Below are 17,579 nucleotides of genomic sequence, written 5' to 3' on the forward strand. Positions count from 1 at the left end.
GGGATTCACTTAACAACTGTGTCAAAAACGGTCATAAAATGACCACAAGCAACTGCCTTGCTTTCAATGGAAACGGTGGTCCTAAGTTGAGGACTAGTTGTACAGATAAAAATATGCCCCAAGCCGCAACTTGCAGCTTTCAAGAGATACCGGTTGGGTTTACAAACAGACAACGTCACTACCAGCCAAATGCCATTTTGGCATAACCGATGAAAAATTGGCTATATGCCAGTTATGCTAGGGAGACCAGCTGGGGAACAATTGTTGATGTAATCACATATATCTGCAGAGCACCCAAAGCAGAAAAGCCTTTCAAGGTCTGATTCTCGGAAGGAAAGGGGAAAAAAAATCATACGAGTCAAATTCTCTCGAGATTTCCTGGAGAATCAAAACACCATGACTCAAGGATGAATCTCTAACCAGACTGGAATGCAGACCAAACAACCATAAAGTTTTGAAATCTGAGTAAAACGGGATTTTCTTTCGGGCTGGGCTACGAATAACAGAATAACTGACGTGGAAGGTACCTTGGAGATCTTTTAATGCAGCCCCATGCTCAAGCAGGAGACACTGTACCGTTTCAGACAAGTAGGTGCCTAGTCTTGGAACATTCATAACTTCTGGAGGAAAGCCCTTCCACTGGTTAATTTTTCGGTCAGAAATAAAAAAGACAAGATATAGAGATAGTGATGGCTAGAGACAGAGATGGCTAGAGATAAGAGATAGATGATAGAGATGGATGGATGGATGGATGGATGGATGGATGGATGGATGGATGGATGGTATTAGTACTATGTACATAACTGGTTGGGTTTGGCAATATATAATAATTAATAATAATAATAATAATAATAATAATAATAATTTATTAGATTTGTATGCCTTCTCTGAAGACAGGACCCGGAGAAGGCCAATTCTGTGGGACCTTATCGGTCGCTGGGATTCGTGCGGTAGCAGGCAGTTCTGATCCAATGCCATGTAGGGCTTTAAAGATCATAACCAACACTTTGAATTGTGACCGGAAACTGATCGGCAGCCAATGGTTTATAAAATAAACCAACAATGTATTTGTTTAATGTATTGAAACATAAAGAGTTAGTGTTATGGATGGCCGTAAGAAGGAGCCAGAAGCATAGTTCTTTCTCTCTCTGTGACTGCTGTAGTAGGAAGTGTGTGTTAAATAGTGGTTTATGTATTGAACAAATAAGATTTATAGTACAGTATTGTATATGAATTGACTGATTTAACTGTGTATGACTAGGATTGTTCTTGACTAAGATATTTGCCAAAGTAAATAATATTTTATATACTTAATGTATCTGGCTTGTATTACTGGGTCATTACTCGTATCCCTGGGGTGTCAGCTTATCTGCTAGAATCCACCTTTCCTCTGTGTATGTGTATCTTTGAAAACTCAGATATCACTCTGCACACTACTTAGCAGGTAGGTAGGTGAGTAGGTGGATAGATAGACAGACAGACAGACAGACAGACAGACAGAAAGAGAAGCGGCAGGCAGGTAGATAAGAAGAAATAACATAGTAAGACAAGGGACCTTGGAGATCTTCTAGCAATCTGCTCAAGCAGGAAATCCTATACCATTTCAGATAAATGATTATCTCTTCATCACGTCATCAAAAAAGTCATTAAAAAAGCACAACAAAGACTGCTCTTTCTGCGCCATCTCAGGAAGCTCAAACTGCCCAAGGAGCTGCTGATCCAGTTCTACAGAGAAATCATTGAGTCTGTCATCTGCACCTCTATCACTGTCTGGTTTGGTTCTGCAACCCAACAGGACCGACACAGACTTCAGAGGAGAATCAGAACTGCAGAAAAAACAATGGCTGCCGACCTGCCAGATGTTATAAAATTGCATCCAAAATGCCTATGACTATTGCTTTCTTTTGCCACAATCGTTCTACTTCTAATCCTAATAATTACTATATTATAGTCATTGTACATATATACACAGTAACAGTATGTACACAGTATACAGTGTATAGTATATACTATGTATATACATATATACACAGTATCCTTGGACAGGGTGGCATATAAATCCAATTAATAAATTAATTAATAAATATTCATACAACGAAATTCACATAAGGCCCAAAGACCAGGCCCAATGATAATAATAATTATTATTTAAGAAAGTGTCATCCTGAGCAACTAGAAAACCATGTCTCCAGTTTTGATCTTTGTCCCTTATGCTAAGCTATAGAGCAGGACTTTGCACAATAGTTTAAACTAAAATGAAGAAGGATGACAGACTGACAGTGTGCAAACACCCCGGGTGGACCTTGGAAATATATAGAAGCGAAGAATGCAAACACAGCCAGCCAATTGCTGAAGATTAGTAAGAATTCCTGATTCTTATTGATTCAATAGAAGCCACTCCAAAATGTGTTATCTCCCTCATACCGAAAATCCCCACCACAGTAAGGTGAGAAGCAAATAGAAATCCACTATTACACAACAGCACAAAAGAGCAGCAGAAAGTTTTAGGAAACTAGAAGGGGTTTTTGTGATGAAAACACTCGGAATCTCATTCTTTTTCCGTAAAATTAGATCCACTTAATTAGATCCGCACGAATCCCAGCAACCGGTTAGGTCCCACAGAGTTGGCCTTCTCCGGGTCCCATCGACTAAACCATGTCATTTGGTGGGACCCAGGAGAAGAGCCTTCTCTGTGGCGGCCCCGACCCTCTGGAACCAGCTCCCCCCAGATAATCAGAGTTGCCCCCACCCTCCTTGCCTTTCGCAAGCTCCTTAAAACCCACCTCTGTCGTCAGGCATGGGGGAATTGAAATATCTCTTCCCCCTAGGCTTATAGAATTTATACATGGTATGCTTGTTTGTATGATTGGTCTCTTAAATTGGGGGTTTTTAGATTATTTTTTAATATTAGATTTGTTACATTGTCTTCTTTATTGTTGTTAGCCGCCCCAAGTCTTCGGAGGGGCGGCATACAAATCTAATAAATAAATAAATAAATATAGGTGGCCAACAACCAATTGAGCCCTAAATTTCTGTTGTTAAGAAGGACAGTTGTTAAGCGAGTTTTGCCCTATTTTATGTCACTGTGGTAAAGTGAATCACTGCAGCTGTTCAGTTAGTGACACTAGCTTTTCCATTGACTTTCATGGTCAGAGGTTCGCAAAAGGGGGTGATTTGACACTAGGACACGGCAATCATCGTAAATATGAATCAATTGGCAAGCCTGTGAAGTTTGTTCAGTTCTGGAGACTTCACCTACAAAATGATATGGATAAAATTGAACGGGTCCAAAGACAAGCTACAAAAATGGTGGAAGGTCTTAAGCATAAAACTCAAGAAAGACTTCATGAACTCAATCTGTATAGTCTGGAGGACAGAAGGGAAAGGGGGGACATGGTCGAAACATTTAAATATGTTAAAGGGTTAAATAAGGTTCAGGAGGGAAGTGTTTTTAATAGGAAAGTGAACCCAAAAACAAGGGGGCACAATCTGAGGTGAGTTGGGGGAAAGATCAGAAGCAACATGAGGAAATATTATTTTACTGAAAGAGTAGTAGATGCTTGGAACAAACTTCCAGCAGACGTGGTTGGTCAATCCACAGTCATTGAATTTAAACATGCCTGGGATAAACATAGATAAATCCATCCTAAGATAAAATACAGGAAATAGTATAAGGGCAGACTAGATGGACCAGGAGATCTTTTTCTGCAGTCAATCTTCTATGTTTCTATATGATCAGAGGAATATTGCAATGATCATAAGTGTGAAAAATAGTTGCAAGTCATTTTTTTCAGAGCCACTCTAACTTCGAACAGTCACTAAATGAATGAAGTCAAGGATTTCCTGCAAGAGCTTTTTAAAAAGCTAACCAGTAACTAGACCCAACCTATCAAATTCTAACACATCAAAGAAAACCTCTCAGCTTCAAACAGAATGATCAATCAATGGAAGGTTATGGGTGCATCCAACACTGGAGGTTTTTAAGAAGAGACTTGACAACCATTTATCTGAAGTGGTATAAGGCAGGGATGGCGAACCTTTTTTCATTTGGGTGCCAAAATAGTGTGCGTGTGCACGAGTGCCCATACCTATAATTTAATCCCTGGGGAGGGAAAAAACAGCTTCCCCTGCCCACTGGAGGCCCTCTGGAGGCTGGAAATGGCCTGTTTCCCAATTTCTGATGGGCCCAGTAGGCTTGTGTTTCACCCTCCCCAGGCTCCAAAGGCTTCCTTAGAGCCAGGGGAGGGTAAAAACGCCCTCTCTCATCCTCCCAGAGGGTCTGTGGAAGCCAAAAACACCCTCCCAGAACCTCTGTGTGAGCCAAAAATCAGCTGGCTGGCACACACATGCACATTGGAGCTGAGCTAGGGCAACGGTTTGCGTACCAGCAGATATGACTCCACGTGCCACCCATGCCATAAGTTCGTCATCACTGGTATAAGTGTTTTCTTCTTGAGCAGTGGGTTAGACTAGAAGACCTCCAAGGTCCCTTCCAACCCTTTTATTCTGACCTTTAAAAACTCTGCATCTTTACAATGCAGGTCACTACAGGAAGTCCTTGATTTACGGCCAGAACTGAGCCCAGAATTTATTCTGTTGGTGAGACATTTGTTGAGTGAGCTTTGCTCCAATTTACGACTTTTCTTGCTGCAGTTGTTAAGTGGGTCACTGTGGTTGTTAAACTAGTAACGTGGCTGTTAAGTGAATCTGGCTTCCCCATTGACTTTGCTTATCAGAAGGTCACAAAAGAAGATCACCTGACCCCAGGACACTGTAACCATCATAAATATGAGACTGCTATCATCATCATCATCAAAGCCTTTCCCTGCTTGCTGGGGGGGGGGATGTCACACACGCATTTGGGGGGCTGCATGGAATTATGCGTGTGGGTACTAGATCCAGCTCACCCCACACCTCTCCTTTTGGCACACAAACCAGAAAAGCTTCACCATCACTGGCATAGGGTTTACAGATTCTGAAAGGAGCAGGGTGGCTTATAAATGTAATAAATTAAATTAAATCAAATCAAATCATACGAGGAAAGGTTGATGGAACTGAGCATGGATAGTCTAGTAAAAAGAAGGGCTAGGGGGGACATGATAGCTGTATACAGGTACTTGAGGGGTTGCCACAGAGAGGAGGGGGACACACTGTTTTCCAGGGCACCAGAGGGCCGGTCCAGGAACAACGGTTGGAAACTGACCAAGGAAAGATTCAACCTGGAGAGAAGAAATAATTTCCTGACAGTGAGAGCGATCAACCATTGGAACGGCCTGCCAGCGGAGGTTGTGGACTCCCCAACTTTGGACACTTTCAAGAGGAGATTGGACTGCCATTTGGCTGGGGTGCTGTAGGATTTCCTGCTCAGGCAGGGGGTTGAACCCGATGACCTGTAAGGTCCCTTTCAACTCTAAAAATAAATAAGTAAGTAAGTAAAGTAAGTAAGTAAGTAAGTAAGTAAGTAAGTAAGTAAGTAAGTAAGTAAGTAAGTAAGTAAGTAAGTAAGTAAGTAAGTAAGTAAGTAAGTAAGTAAGTAAGTAAGTAAGTAAGTAAGTAAGTAAGTAAATAAATAGCAAACCTGAGGGTGGGGGAGTGGACTAGAAGACTTCCAAAGTACCTTTGGAGGTGCTTGCCTTCCTCAAAGTGGGCCTATGGGGGGGGGAGGCGAAATGCTCAGCCACGGAAAGGGGAACCCTTCAAAGAGTACCCCCCCTTCTCTTCCATGCCCTAAAGTGAGGAAAGGGCTTGTCAAAAGGCAGCCGCAGCTCAGCCTAGTTCAGGACCCCGGAGGGCTGGTATCGACCCTCCCTTTCATACACACACATCCCTCAGAACTGGGTTCCGTCCGCCGTTCCCTTCCCACAGCCCGTGTGTCAATGTTGGCTCCTTCCTGACTGTCACTTCCTTCCACAACGTCCTGACAAGGTAGGCCTCTCAGTCACACCACACGGTTGTCAATTGCTTTCGGGGAAGACCAGCCAAAAGCTCCGAGGAAAAAGTGCTGGGTCTGTCCTGCGCCTCACTTTTTGTGGGCCCCCCACACTCTGGTCCTGGGAAATTGCAGCCAAGAGGGAGCAGAGGGTGCCCGGTTTCTGATCTAGATCCAGCTTTTGGACACCCCGGGAATCCCGTCTCCCATGCCTGCCCCCTGCCCCCTCCCCGGAACGGGAAGTAAGGAGCGGAGAGGGGCGGCATACAAATCTATTCTATTCAAATTCTAGTTAAGGTGTCAAGTAAAAAGAGGGCGATGGAAATATTTCCGGACCCCTCACATCCTTGACACCAACTGTTTCAACTCTAACTCTCAAAACGTCACTACAGAGCACTGCACACCAAGACAACTAGACACAAGAACAGTTTTTTCCCAAACGCCATCACTCTATTAAACAAATAATTTTCTCAACACTTTCAGACTTTTTACTAAGTCTGCACTTCTATTCTACTAGTTTTTTTCTCATCATTCCTATCATCCTTTTCCTCCCACTTAGGACTGTATGACTGTAACTTGTTTGTATCCTAAGATTTTTATTAATATTGTTTCTTTCTTGCTTATTTGACCCCTATGACAATAATTAAGTGTTGTACCACGTTTCTTGACAAATCTATATTTTCTTTTATGTACACTGAGAGCATCTGCACCAAAGACAAATTCCTTGTGTGTCCAATCACGCTTGGCCAATAAAGAATTCTATTCTGTTCTATTCTATTCTATTCTATAGTAGAAAGATCTCTCATCTAAACCCACCTCAGAAGGTTGTTGTCGGGAGTAAATAGGATAGGGAAAGTGCTGGCTATGTTTGCCACCTTGAATTAATTGTAAAAATAATAAAAAAACAGGATAGAAATAAATCAGGCACAAGAAGTATACTGAGCTCATTTGCTTATAATTTGGTTACCACATTTCAAAGAGAGAAGTTGAGAGTTTGGAAAAAGTGTTGAGAATAGCAACTAAGATGATTAAAAGCCTGCAGACTAAAACATATGAAGAATGCATGGTTAGTCTAGTGAAGACCAGGGGAGACATGATAGCAATATTCCAATATTTGAGGGGCTGCCACAAAGAAGAGGTATTCTCCAAAGCTTTTCTCCAAAGCAGCAGAGGGCAGGACAAGAATCAACAGATAGAGACTAATCAAAGAAACAACCTGGAGTTAAGGAGAAACTTCCCAAGAGTGGGAATAATTAACCAGTGGAACAGCTTCCCTCCAGAAGTTGTAGTTTTTTTCCTATTATTGGAGGCTTTTAAGAAGATATTGGACAGACACTTGACACTTGCCCACAAGATCATATGCTGCAATGTCCTGCCTGTCAACGACTACTTCAGCTTCAACCACAACAACACAAGAGCACATAACAGATTCAAGCTCAATATTAACCGCTCCAAACTTGACTGTAAAAAATACGACTTTAGTAATAGAGTTGTTGAAGCGTGGAACTCATTACCGGACTCCGTAGTATCATCCCCTAACCCCTAACATTTTACCCTTAGACTATCCACGGTTGACCTCTCCAGACTCCTAAGAGGTCAGTAAGGGGCGTGCATAAGTGCACTAGAGTGCCTTCCGACCCCTGTCCTATTGTCTCTCCTATATCCCATATATCTTCTCTTCTATCCATATATCTTTCTTCTATTCTCTCATTGATTATTTTATCCTATACTCCAGTGGTCCCCAAACTACGGCCCGCGGGCCACATGCGGCCCACTGAGGCCATTTATCCAGCCCGACAGTGAGTGACAAGAGCACAGGGAAAAGAGAGAGAAAGAAAGAAAAGGGAAAGAGAGGGAGGGAAGGAGAAGTGGAGAGGAATGAAGGAGGGAAGGAAGGAAAGAAGGAGAAATGGAGGGAACAAGGAAGAAAGAAAGGAAGGAAGGAAGGAAGGAAGGAAGGAAGGAAGGAAGGAAGGAAGGAAGGAAGGAAGGAAGGAAGGATGAAATGGAGGGACAGAGGAAGGAAGGACTGTTTTGGGGGTGGGGTTAATTTTTTTAAATTTTTCTCTCAACATAACATTCAAACAACACAGTGTACCATCTAATTTTCCATGAATAAAATGTGGTATTTTGTTAGTAACTAATATCAATCATCAAAAAAGTTGCAAAAGGGTTTTTTTTCTAATTTTGTCATCCAGTTACATTCATTTTCTTTTAATTAAATTCCCTCCTTAATGTTCCTTCAAAAAGTGCAACACCAATTATATTTCTAACTTATTAACCATTATGCCAAAGTGCTTCCTTCTTTCTTTAGACATTTTTCATAAGCCAAGAAAACCTTGTATATCCAATCAGATGTTAAGAAAAGAAAATTAAAAACAAAACATAAACATATATGAATTTCAGATCTTCTCCCCCCTCTAAATAGTACGTTCCCATTTTGTTTTTTACTTTAAAACAAGGTATGTGTAGTGTGCATAGGGATTTGTTCATAGTTTTTTTTTATAGTCCGGCCCTCCAACAGTCTGAGGGACAGTGAACTGGCCCCCTGTGTAAAAAGTTTGGGGACCCCTGCTATACTCTCTCTTCTATTCTTTCTCTAATTCTATTTCCTCGAAGGTGTCCTCTATTACCTTCATTGTGTATTATTGTGTATTGGACAAAACAAACAAACAAATAAATAAATAAATAAATAAATGGTACAGAGTCCCTTGTTTGAGCATGGTGTTGCCTTCCAACTGTATTCTGTAAGAAGATCACACTTTGAGATCATTTTTAGGCGTATGTAGTACATCCATGAACACCAATACGTGTCAACAGTGTCAGAAGAAACATGTTGAGAGACAAAAGCGCACCTTAACCGCCAAAGATTTGAGAAGAATCCAACATGAAGCTACCAAGGACCCATTATCCTCCAGTGCTGTCATAGGTCAGAACTGCAACCTATCTGGAGTGCTCAGAAGTACCAGGTGTTCAGTGCTGAGAGACATGGCCAAGGTAAAGATTAAAATCCTACAACTACTGAATAAGACACACACGTTTTAACGACAAGACTGAGCCAAGAAATATCTGAAGACAGATTTTGCAAAGGTTTTATGGACTGACGAGGGGAGAGTGATCCTTAACAGACCAGATGGATAGGCTAGTGGCTGGATCAGTAATGGCCACAGGTGCCAGCAAGGTGGAGGTCGAATCAGATGCCAGCCAAGTGGAGGTGGAGTACTGGTATTTATTTATTAATTTTATTCAATTTTTTAATGCGGCCCTTTTCCTTAGACTCAGGGTGCCTTACAACATGTTAGCAATAGCACTTTTTAACAGAGCCAGCCTATTGCCCCCACAATCCGGGTCCTCATTTTACCCACCTCAGAAGGATGGAAGGCTGAGTCAACCTTGAGCCGGTGATGAGATTTGAACTGCTGACCTGCAGATCTAGCAGTCAGCTCTAGTGGCCTGCAATACTGCACTCTATGGGCTGGTATTATTGAAGGCGGGGTAGTTTGACCTTTTCAGGTTGAAGGTGGACTCCAGATCAACTCCCAACCCTACTACCAGTTTGTAGAAGACACTTCCGCCAAGCAGTGATCCAGTATTGAAGAACACTTCGCAGCTAGCCAATAAAGACTTTAAAGATGAAAGAATAATGACACACTGCCCCTTCCTCACCTGACCTAAACCCTACTGGGGACTTCTGGGTCCTTCTTAAACAGGAGATTTTTGGTGAAGGAAACCAGTACACCGCTCTGAACGGTGTCTCGGAGGATGTGGTGTCTGTTTTGTTTTCCATTTAGTGGCATAATAATTCTGCACACTAATAATTGCCCACACAACTATTCTCCTAAGAAAAAGCATAATCTCACATTTACTTTTTTAAAGATTCAGATTTGAGGTTTATTAACATTTTAGATTAACTGAGAACACTGCTGTTGTTCAATAATAAAAGAAATCCTCAAAAATACAGCTTGCTACGAGTCTACGAGGGGCGGCATACAAATTTAATAAATAAATAAATAAATAAATTCGAAACTGGCTGACCAACCGCACTCAATGTGTAGTGCTCAATGGAAACCACATCTACATGGAGAGATGTATGCAGTGGAGTACCCCAAGGCTCTGTTTTAGGCCCAGGACTCTTCAATATTTTCATCAATGACTTGGACGAAGAGATAGATGGGGAACTCATCCAATGTGCAGATGACACCTACAGGAGTAGCCAACTCGCCAGAAGATAGATTAAAATATAGAAGGATCTTGACAGACTTGAACATTGGGCACTACCTAACAAAATGAAATTTAATAGTCAAAATAGGAAAATGTTCTACATTTAGGCAAGAAAAACAAAATGCACAGGTATAGTATATGTGATACATTGCTCACCAGTAGTAATTGTGAAAGGGACCTTGGAGTCCTAGTGGACAACCATTGAAATAGGAGCCAGCCATGTGCAGCAGCTGCCAAAAAAGCCAACACAGTTCTAGACTGCTTTAACAGAGGGATAGAACCAAGATCATGTGAAGTGTTACTACCACTTTATAAGGCCTTGGTAAAGCCACACTTAGAATACTGCATTCAGTTTTGGTTGCCATGATGTAAAAAGGATGTTGAGACTCTAGAAACAGAGCAGAGAAGAGCAACAAAGAAGATTAGGGGACTGAAGGCTTAAACATAGAAACATAGAAGACTGACGGCAGAAAAAGACCTCATGGTCCATCTAGTCTGCCCCTATACTATTTCCTGTATTCTATCTTACAATGGATATATGTTTATCCCAGACATGTTTAAATTCAGTTACTGTGGATTTACCAACCACGTCTGCTGGAAGTTTGTTCCAAGGATCTACTACTCTTTCAGTGAAATAATATTTTCTCACGTTGCTTTTGATCTTTCCCCCAACTAACTTCAGATTGTGTCCCCTTGTTCTTGTGTTCACTTTCCTATTAAAAACACTTCCCTCCTGAACCTTATTGAACTCTTTAACATATTTAAATGTTTCGATCATGTCCCCCGTTTCCCTTCTGTCTTCCAGACTATACAGATTGAGTTCATTAAGTCTTTCCTGATACGTTTTATGCTTATGACCTTCCACCATTCTTGTAGCCCGTCTTTGGACTCATTCAATTTTGTCAATATCTTTTTGTAGGTGAGGTCTCCAGAACTGAACACAGTATTCCAAATGTGGTCTCACCAGCGCTCTATATAAGGGGATCACAATCTCCCTCTTCCTGCTTGTTATACCTCTAGCTATGCAGCCAAGCATCCTACCTGCTTTTCCTACTGCCCGACCACACTGCTCACCCATTTTGAGACTGTCAGAAATCACTACCCCTAAATCCTTCTCTTCTGAAGTTTTTGCTAACACAGAACTGCCAAAACATATGAAGAACGGTTGCAGGAACTGGGTCTGGCTAGTTTAATGAAAAGGACTAGGGGAGACATGATAGCAACCCCATATCTCAGGTGTTGCCAAAAAGAAGAGGGAGTCAAACTTGAACATTTAACATTGGACATTGAAACTCTAGAGAAAGCACAGAAAAGAGCAACCAGAATAATAAGGGGACTGGAAACCAAGACATGTGAAGAAAGGTTGCTGGAACTGGGCATGGATAGTCTAGCGCAGTAATGGCGAACCTATGGCACAGGTGCCACAGGTGGCGTGCGGAGCCATATCTGCTGGCCCGCAAGCCGTTGCCAAAGCTAAACTCCAACAGGCATGTGTGTGCCAGGCAGCTGATTTTTGGCTCACAAAATGGCTCTGAGAGGGTGTTTTTGGCTCCCAGAGAGCCTCCAGGGGGATGGGGCCTCTCCGTCTCCAAGGAAGCCTTTGGAGCCTGAAGAGGGCGAAACACAAGTCTACTGGACCCACCAGAAGTTGGGAAGCAGGCTGTTTCCAGCCTCCAGAGGGCCTCTGGGTGGTGGGGGAAGCTGTTTTTGCCCTCCCCACCCATTGACTTATTGGTGTGGGCACTCACGCATGCGCGATAGCGCATGTGCACACTCTTTCGACACCTAAAGGAAAAAGTTCACCATCACTGGCTTAGAGAAAAGGAGGACCAGGGGGGGACATGATAGCAGTATACAGATATTTAAGGAGTTACCACAGAGAGGAGGGGGATCACACTATTTTCCAGGGCACCAGAGGGCCAGATCAGGAGCAATGGATGGAAACTGACCAAGGAGAAATTCAACCTGGAAATAAGGAAGAACTTTCTGACGATGAGAATGTTCAACCATTGGAACGACCTACCAGCGGAGGTTGTGAACGCCCCATCACTTGACACATTCAAAAGGAAATTGGACTGCCATCTGGCTGGGGTGGTGTAGGGTTTCCTGCCCGAGCAGGGGGTTGGACTTGATGACGTGCAAGGTCCCTTTCAACTCTAATAATAAATAAATAAACTATTCTCCAAAGCATCTGAAGGCAGGACTAGAAGCAATGGATGGAAATTAAACAAGGAGAGAAGTAACTTAGAACTAAGGAGAAATTTCCCGAGAGAACAATTAACCAGTGGAACAGCTTGCCTCCAGAGGTTGTAAATGCTCCAACATTGGAAGTTTTTAAGAAGATGTCGGTTAATCATTTGTCTGAAGTGGTGTAGGGCTTCCTGCCTAAGCAAGGGGTGGGATTAGAAGGCCTCCGAGGTCCCTTTCAACTCTGTTATTCTATTCTACTCTAATTGCAAAAACAGAGTAGTTTCAACTGGGAAATGGTGAATATCCTAGACTTAGCCAGGTCCAAAAAATGTTAGAGAATTCCTGGAAGTTTGGCCTTCAGACAAATTGGCCATCAAGAAGCACATAAACATCTACATATACCATTCAAAAGAGACCATCAGAAAGCCAAAAAGGAAACAAAAGGACCAAAACACTTCCTCATCCATCCGATTCAGATGAGATGAGATTAAGACCAACAATAACATTAGGGCAAGGAACAAGAATACACCAATGAAGGAACTACCATGCTATTGTTTCTCTAACAAACAATAAACAGTCTAATTAAGGAACCAAACACCATTTCCACCAACACTGACTGGACAAGTCACAGAGAGCAAATTTCACTCCCATCTAAAACTGATGATGTTACCTAGTTGGATAATGAAATGTCTACAAGAAAACAACGAACGGGCCTACAGTCCTCCTCCTCCTCTTCCACTACCACCACTCTGCAAACTCCGCTCCCTTCTTACAGGAGACACCAGTACATTTCAGACAAAGAGCGGTCAAATCTTTCGTTGGGGGAAAGATCAGAAGCAACGTGAGAAAATATTATTTTACTGAAAGAGTAGTAGAGGCTTGGAACAAACTTCCAGCAGACCTGGTTGGTAAATCCACAGTAACTGAATTTAAACATTCTTGGGATAAACATAAATCCATCCTAAGATAAAACACAGGAAATATTATAAGGGCAGATTAGATGGACCACAAGTCTTTTTCTGCTTTCAATCTTCTATGTTTCTAGCAGCTGTCGAATCTCTTCTTTAAAATCTCCAATGATTCCCCACAACTTCTGGTGGAAACTGCTTCAATGTGGTGACCAAAACTGGATGCAGTATCCCAACTGTGGCCTTACCAATACCTTATAAAGTGGTATTAACACTTCAAGTGATCTTGATTCTATCCCTTTGTTAGCCTAGAACTATGTTGGCCATTTGGGCAGCCACAACACAACGCTAGCTCACGTTTAATTGGTTGTCCACTAGAACTCCAAGATCCCTCTTGGTGTTATTATAATTGAGCCAGGTGCCTGTGTTAATACCACCAGTATTAAAGCTGCTATGGGCACCAGCCATGGGAAGATGTCTTCTGTTTTTTACTGTTCTGACTGGGCTGGCCCACCCCACCCCACTAAGTCATGAAAGGGGAAACTAGCTTATTGAAGAAACAACAATTGGCTGGGCTTGCATTCTGCTAATCCCATTATGGTTTAGCCTAAGGCTTAAAGCCCCTTCCTTATCTCTCTGTGCTGGACCTTTGGCTTGGCAAAAGGAAATGCGCAATTCAAATGCTCCTCTTCCCACATAAAGGCCTTGGGAGTCTTCAGAGGAGATTAAATTCCAGGAGAACAGGCTGAAAAATGATAGCCCCATGCCAGGCACACAGAGAAGACCTAGAGAGAGAAAGCAGGAAGTCTGGCCTAAAGGTCAAGGCATCAAGCTAGGAGACAACTGAGTTCAAATCCTGCCTTAACCACGAAAGCTGACTGGGTGACTTTGGTCAATCACCAAGACACTGAACTGTAGTTCCTCTTTAGCCACAAAATCTGGGTGACTTGGTACCAATAACAAGGAGACTGAGAAACACAAGGAGTCATAGAAACATAGAAGACTGACGGCAGAAAAAGACCTCATGGTCCATCTAGTCTGACCTTACACTATTTCCTGTATTTTATCTTAGGATGGATAGATGTTTATCCCAGGCATGTTTAAATTCAGTTCCTGTGGATTTACCAACCACGTCTGCTGGAAGTTTGTTCCAAGCATCTACTAATAATATTTCCTTATGTTGCTTCTGATCTTTCCCCCAACTCACCTCAGATTGTGCCCCCTTGTTCTTGTGTTCATTTTTCTATTAAAAACACTTCCCTCCTGAACCTTATTTAACCCTTGAACATATTTAAATGTTTCGGTCATGTCCCCCCTTTCCCTTCTGTCCTCCAGACTATACAGATTGAGTTCATTAAGTCTTTCCTGATACGTTCTATGCTAAAGACCTTCCACCATTTTTGTAGCCTGTCTTTGGACCTGTTCAATTTTATCAATATCTTTTTGTAGGTGAGGTCTCCAGAACTGAACACAGCATTATTCCAAAGGTGGTCTCACCAGCACTCTATACAGCGGGATCACAATCTCCCTCTTCCTGCTTGTTATACCTCTAGCTATGCAGCCAAATATTCTACTCGCTTTCCCTACCGCCCGACCACACTGTTCACCCATTGGGAGACTGTCAGAAATCATGACCCTTAAATCCTTCTGAAGTTTTTGCTAACACAGAACTGCCAATACAATACTCAGATTGAGGAGTCCTCTTCCCCAAGTGCATTATTTTACATTTGGAAACATGAAACTGCAGTTTCCATTGCTTCCAGTCCTACCCTTAAGTATGAAATCCAGTTGGGTAGACTTTGGGCCAGTCTCTCTATCTCAGCCCAGCTTATCTCAGAGGGTTGTTGAGAGGGGAAATAGCAGAAGGAAGATATATTGGAGAAGTTCCCTGCCATGAGTTATTTGTAAAAATAATAAAGGCAAGATACAAAGAGACAAAAAAAGTTGTCCCAAGCGTGTGGGCAGGGGATAGACTAGGAGACCTCCAAGGTCTCTTCCAGCCTTGGATTCTTCACATGCTCTGGGACCATCCCACGTTTTGGGGTGCCTTGTTTCAACTCAACCACCTCCTCCCAAAAAAGTCACCCCCAGCCCAAACTGCTCCCCACTTTCCATGGAGATGGAAATTCCACAGGTATAGACATCCCAGCGCGGTGGCTGCTGCTGCCCCAGCTTGTCCGGCTGGCAGGGAGAAATGGGACTTGTAGTCCGACCCAAGGATGAAGCAGATATTTGGGAGGGGGGTTTCCTCCGAGACCTCCAGCCGGTAGAGAAACGCGTCTTCCTCGGGTGGCAGAAGCGCCCCGCGCGCCTCTTCCCAGGGATGCCCCCAAAGTGGGCGAAAACCCCCCAAGGGAGGAAGTTTCAGCCCGAAATTGCAAAACTCCGCGCGGGGGGGGGGGGCGTGTTGGGAGGTGCTAACCTCACTCCGTCTGCCGCTCCCGGCCCTTCGCTAAAGATGCTTTGAAGCGTACTTTCCTTTCCTTCCTGCCCATCCAAGCCTTTTAAATGACCCCCTCCCCGCCATCGAGAGATTCCCCCCACCCCCTCCGCCATCGCTGCTAGTGTCTCCCCCTCCTCCGTGCCCGTGCCAGCTGGGGCTGATGGGAACTGTAGTTCCCCCCAGGGCAGCAGGGCGGCGGCGATCGCCCGGATCTTTTAAGAGATCTCACCTTCCCACCCCCATCACCCCCTCTCTCCCCAAAGCATCCTGGATCGCTCGGTTCTTTTAAGCTCCTCTGGATCTAAGTGGGTCTGGGGTCCCCCTGCTTCCCCCTCCGGCAAGACACCCACCCCCCATCCCGAGGCGCATGCCAAGCCCCCCCACTCCGACCTCGATCGCCCAATCCGTCCACGTGGGAGAGGAGAAGGGGGTCAGATCGGAGCCCACCCCCGCCCCTCTTCCACCACCACCCATCGCCCCTTCCCCTTTTTTGCCAACTGGGCGCCTCTTCCCAACTTTCCCGGCGGCTTAAGAGAAGCCAGGCGCGCGCAAAGCCAGAGAAGGCGGCTCCTGCCTTCTTCTCCCGGGCTTCGAGGGGAAAAGACCCGGCGGAGGACGAGCGCCGCTTCCTTACCCCGGCTGGGCTCCTCCGGATCGGACGCGCCAGGTGAGCGATGCGGAGCGGAACCCGCCCGACTGGCGAATGGCTTGCAGCGCCGCCCCGCCAATGCGCCTCTTTTGGAGAGAGGCGGCCCCGGTTTCGTTTTCGGGGCCTGGGCGCGCGCGGCTTTGCTCGGAAATTACATCAGGCGCCGCTCCAAGCCGGGAGGAGGAGGAGGAGGAGTGATGGGAGGGGCAGCCGGCCCGGCTCTGCCCGCCTCCCTGCTTCGCCCGGCCGGCCTCCGCAGCGCCCCCCCGCCCCACCCCACCAGGACCCCCGGAGGTGGAAAGCGGTGCGCGAGGAAGGGAGGGGGAGGGGGCAGTCGCTTGCTCCCCTCGCCCCGCGCTTGGCCCAACCGGATCTGCGACCCCCCCACCTCCAGCATCTCCCCCCCTCCGCCCCCTCCCCAAAGATTCCCCCAAGCGGTGCGCAAAGAAGGAAAAGACCCAGGAGGAGGAGGAAGAGCGGGAGGAGGGAGGGGCTGCTCTTTTGCCCCCTTGTTCTGCTTGGATCTACTATAGTGGCAGCCTGGCTGCGCCCCCCCCCCCCAAAAAAACCCCCCTTTCCTCTTACCCCCTCCAAAGGATCCAAAGTGGTGAGCGAGGAAGGAAGGCCAGCCACCTGTCTCTCCCCCGCTTCATTTGGCCCAGCGAGACCCAGATCCTCAATCATTGACCCCTCCCCAACTGCCATGCCTCCTCCCCAAAGAATCCTCCAAGGGTCCAGAAAGGAATAGCAATAGCATTTAGACCTGTATACCGCTTCATAGTGCTTTTTCCAGCCCTCTCTAAGTGGTTTAGACTCAGCCTCTTGCCCCCAACAATCTGGGTCCTTTGACCCACCTGGGAAGGATGGAAGGCTGAGTCAACCTTGTGCCAGTAGTGAGATTTGAACTGCTGAACTACAGCTAGCAGTTAGCTGAAGTAGCCTGCATGCTTCACTTAACAAGATTTGTTTAACAACTGTGGCAGAAAATGTCATAGAACGGGGCAAAGCTGATTTAGCCACCCCAAGTCTTCGGAGAGGGTGGCATACAAATCTAATAAATTATTATTATTATTAACCAATGACCTGGCTTCACAGCATTGGGCTGAATTGTGGTTGCAGGTGGCGTTCTACCTGTCTACGCGCACAACAAACCTTTCGCCTCGTTTCATTGCGACAGGCCTCCCTAAGTGGGTAGATCAGTTTTCACACAACTGTTTACAAAATAAGATTTTTGGTGTC

The 17,579-nt window shown here is 44.7% G+C and overlaps 1 protein-coding gene across 1 annotated transcript in view; it reads right to left on the reverse strand.

Annotated features, from left to right (window-relative positions):
• HELZ2 (helicase with zinc finger 2) overlaps positions 1-16,369 on the reverse strand; it is a 102,892-nt gene extending 86,523 nt beyond the window's left edge. Inside the window, exon 1 of the mRNA XM_070744419.1 lies at positions 16,326-16,369. The gene's annotated coding sequence lies outside the window, so the exon portion shown is untranslated. The remainder of the gene's footprint in view (positions 1-16,325) is intronic.
• Positions 16,370-17,579: the final 1,210 nt, after the last annotated feature.

This window comes from Erythrolamprus reginae, chromosome 3 (assembly GCF_031021105.1).
Source record: "Erythrolamprus reginae isolate rEryReg1 chromosome 3, rEryReg1.hap1, whole genome shotgun sequence".
NCBI lineage: Eukaryota > Metazoa > Chordata > Lepidosauria > Squamata > Dipsadidae > Erythrolamprus > Erythrolamprus reginae.